At 41.8% G+C, this 4,442-nt stretch overlaps 1 non-coding gene across 1 annotated transcript; it reads left to right on the top strand.

Moving 5' to 3' along the window:
* Window positions 1-3,815: 3,815 nt before the first annotated feature.
* LOC112787493 (small nucleolar RNA R71) lies at window positions 3,816-3,922 on the top strand. Its single transcript, XR_003194904.1, has one exon. It is a non-coding gene; the product is annotated as a small nucleolar RNA R71 (small nucleolar RNA).
* Window positions 3,923-4,442: the final 520 nt, after the last annotated feature.

Below are 4,442 nucleotides of genomic sequence, written 5' to 3'. Positions count from 1 at the left end.
TGCAACAGCATGCATCCGTCGAACAGTAATAGGGATGCCAGCTTTTATCCATTCGGGGTTCTCATCTTCGAACACCATCCCAGCTCTATCACACAGACGGAAAATAGTACTGGGGTAGCCTAACTTTCCTCCAGAATCGCTTTTCTCAGCCATCTTCCTAATGCCTTGGGCTATGAGTTCATGAACCTTGATCTCCCCCCTCCCCTTTTAGTATACATTGCACCATTGTTGCTCTCTTAAGATTCACCTCTGAGTTATTCCCGGCAGAGAGGATGGATCTTCTTACAATTTCGAACCACCCCTTTGCTTCAGGGGTAAGGTCTCCTCTCTTGATGAACTTGGGCTTTCTTTGAGGATCTCGTACCCAATCAGCTCCTTGCACGCAAATATCTTGCACAATCTAGTCATAATTGGGACTGCTATCTATTCTGGAGTGATAGCTTTCCTCTGCAAATGGTATGATTCTTACTTTTAACGCCCTCATAATGCTCATGGGACTAAAATTCACTGTTGCTCCTCTTACAAAACTTATATAGGACTCATCTGCCTTATCATACCGGACCACATTTGCATAAAACTCTCTTACAAGGGTTACATTTACTTTAGTGACTGGATCAGTAAGGATTTCCCATCTTCTTTTTTCCACTTTCTCCGAAATTTCGGGGCACTCAGTTTTCTTGACTTGAAAGCCTAGCTCATATATGATCTCCTTATCAGCCATCCACCCAAATTGAAGTGCATGGTGAGAGGTTCTAAACTTCTTTTCATCAAAAGGGCGTTACTCCATAGGCTCCTTCCCCTTTCGTCTTTTAGAGCTGGATGAGGCCATGAGTGACTTCCGAATTTGAATTTATAAAAGTATGGATGATTGGTGAAAGTATCTTTGATGGGGTAAGAGGTGTTGGGTTTCGAAAGTGAGAAGTACAAAGAATGGGAATTGAAATGTGAAAGGGGTATGGAATAAGAACCACTTATATAGAAAAGTTGTGAGTAAATGAAAGGTGTGGATTGATGGTGTGGGTGTATGATGAACGGATAGGGTTTAGCATGGGATGAGCACAAGGATCATCAACTTTATGATGGGGTTGGTTCGATTTCCAAGCGTGTCATTCTTCCAATGCTGCATGGCAACATTTTCCAATGCATTCCCCTTGAAGACATGTGTATAGTCCCCTCTTTTTGAAGTGGCCGAACCCTCCTTCTTCAATTGTCCCATCAATTCCTTCCAAACTTCCCTTCATTTCCCCTAAAAAAAGAATGTTATTAATAACTTTTTGGATAATGGCGGCAAAATTAAAAAAAAGGAAAGAATAACTACTTTTTAAAATTTTTGTTTTTAAATGACTAAGTGTTATTCATGAATGCAAACCAACTAACTATTTAGTTATCCATGTATGCAACATTGGTGACACCAAACTTAGTTTGTAGCCATGTGGTGTAAAAAGATTTGTTCAAGGTTCTAAGAGTAACATGATATGAATTACATTCATGTCCTCTTAGTGTGCCTTGAACACCAAACATGTTCTTCATTATATGTTGCATAAAAGGATTCATTCAAGTATATGTCAAAGTTAATTTGGAATGCATGAACCTTGCATTATTAACTACTTTAAAAGCATATAAAACATGGGTTGCCTCCCATGAAGCGCTTCCTTAGCGTCACTAGCTTGACGTTCTGTCTTTGTCAGGGTGGTTGGTAATGCTTCAAATCTTCCCCCCTTGCAGTGAATCTATCTCCATTGGCTTCGTTAAGGATCTCCATGTGTTCTAATGAGAGAATTCTGTTGATGGTGAAAACTTTAGGCATCTGAGATGGGATGGTAGGGAGATGAGGTGGGATAACTGGGAGATAAGCTAAGATCACTTTATCCCCTGGAGAGAAATCCTCTGTAGGGATCTTCTTGTTCCTCCATCTCCTTGGTGCCTTCTTCTTTGTTTCTTTTAATGTTGCCTTGCTCTTTGTGGCCTCTTTTTCCAAGAAAATTTTGTTGCTGGTCTCATATGAATCTGGTGGTTTTGGTTCCTCTTGGATTTCCTTTAGCTGTGGTACCTTCTGACTGTTTTGCTTACCAGCCAAAGGGATTCCCAAGTGTACAACTTGTGTTTCAATGCTTGTTTCTTCCACCAGTGCCTTGTCGTGTTCTTCCCTTGGTTCCTTGTTTTCTTGATCTGCTTCTTGTGAGGGTTTGAAGACATTGAATGCGAGTTGTTCATCATGTATCCTCAGGATTAGCTCTCCTCGCTCCACATCTATAAGCGCTCTGGCTGTAGCCAGAAATGGTCTTCCCAACATGATTGGATGGAGGTTACTTTCTTCCATTTCCAATATGACAAAGTCTGTGGGAAGGAAGTAGTTCCCAACCTTCACCAACACGTTTTCAACCACTCCTACTGCTTGTTTTTAAGTTTTGTCAGCCAACCTGATGACTACATCTGTGGGCATTAGCTCATTGATCTGCAGCTTCTTCATGAGGGATAGAGGCATTAAATTAATGCTTTCTCCCAGATCACAGAGTCCCTTATCAATTACTGTTTCTCCTATGGCATAGGGGATGTGAAAACTCCCTGGATCCTTCCTTTTTGTAGGCAACTCTGGTTGAATGAGAGCACTGCACTCCTTATTCATCACTATTGTTTGCCCTCCTTTGAGTGAGCTTTTCTTGGTCAGCAGCTCCTTCATACACTTAATGTATGAGGGCATTTGTTGGAGAGCCTTGATAAATAGTATGTTTACATGGAGAGATGCAAACATATCAAGGAACTTTGAGTATATTCTCTTTTCTACACCACCCTTGAGTATTTGGGGAAAAAGTGCATAGAGTTTCAGAATCTCCTTCTGTGTAATTTTGGTTTCTTGGTGATCCTCTTCCTGCTTTTCTGCTGAGGTGTCTCTAGGTTGTACGAATGATTTGTTCAGCTTTTTCTCAATCCCCTTATCACTTATAGTGACCATCTTGCATTCTTCCCATCTTACTTTCTTTGCTTCACCTCTCGGGTTTTTCTCTGTGTCACTTGGGAAGCTGTCAGTAGGTTTGGGAATCTTCTCAGAGAGGTATCCCACTTGAAATTCTAGCCTCTTGATGGCGTGTCCTTGGTTTTTTATATTGGCCCGCACCTCCTCCTTGAATACCTTGTTATCTTGGATTTTCTTACATATGCCTTCAAGTAGAGTCTCAATCCTTGAGAGTCTATCTTCGGATGATGGTGAGTTGAGATTGGAGGGATGAGAATGGCCATTTTGGTTTTGATATGGATGTTGAGAAGTGTTGTTAGGTGGGTGCTGATATGATCTCTGTGTGAAATATTGGTGAGCTACATTGTTGTTGGGGTTGTGATGTCTCTGATCTTGGCCTTGATCTTGTTGATTTCTCCACCCAAAGTTTGGGTTATTCCTCCAACCAGGATTATAAGTTTTGGAGTATGGATCATGGGTCTGCCTAGGTGAGTTCCCAATGTAGTTGGTTTGTTCCTGATCACCCTCTGCCTCTGCATTTACTCCTTCTTGAGCTGCTGATGAGGTGGTGATTGCTGCTACTTGGTTCCTTTCCATCTTCTTGGTAAGGTCAGCCAGCTGCTTGGTGATCATCTTGTTTTGAGCCAACAGTGTATCTACGTTGCTTACCTCCATCACTCCTCTAGTGTTGCCTCTTTCAGAAGCATAGAAGTAGTCATTCTCAGCTATAGTCTCAATGACATCTATGGCTTCTTCAATGGTCTTCTTCTTGTTCAGAGATCCCCCGGATGAGTAGTCTACTGCCTTCTTTGATTCATAAGAAAGACCTTCATAGAAAATGTGTAACTGCACCCATTCATTGAACATATCTGGCGGGCACCTTCTTGTCAAGTCCTTAAACCTCTCCCATGCTTCATAGAGAGTTTCACCATCTTATTGGCTGAAGATTTGTACCTCAGCTCTCAACCTGTTGATTCTTTGAGGAGGATAGAATCTCACCAAGAATTTGTTCACCACATCTTCCCAGGTTATTAAGCTCTCCTTCGGGAAAGACTCCAGCCATTTAGATGCTTTGTCCTTGAGTGAAAAGGGGAATAAAAGCAATCTATAGGTATCAAGATGAACACCATTAGACTTCACAGTATCACATATCCTCAGGAAGGTGGTTAGATATTGATTGGGGTCTTCTTGGACACTTCCTCCGAATGAACAGTTGTTCTGAACAAGGGTGATGAGCTGTGGCTTTAATTCAAAGTTATTGGCATGCATGGTTGGCTTTTGGATGCTACTTCCACAGTTTCCTGGGTTTGGATTGATATAAGAGCCTAGAACTCTTCTATCTTGTCCAGCATGATGCACTGGACCTTCTCTGCCATGGTTGTGAGCCTCTTCTTCATGATGGTTCTCCATATTCTCATCCATGTCTGGTTCAAAATACTCCTCCTCTTCCTCAGCACTAACAACTCTCTTTCCTCTTGCTTCCCTCCTT

This window comes from Arachis hypogaea, chromosome 20, assembly GCF_003086295.3.
Source record: "Arachis hypogaea cultivar Tifrunner chromosome 20, arahy.Tifrunner.gnm2.J5K5, whole genome shotgun sequence".
NCBI lineage: Eukaryota > Viridiplantae > Streptophyta > Magnoliopsida > Fabales > Fabaceae > Arachis > Arachis hypogaea.
Note: the sequence above shows the minus strand (reverse complement) of the source record. Positions and strands in the feature narration are given on the sequence as shown.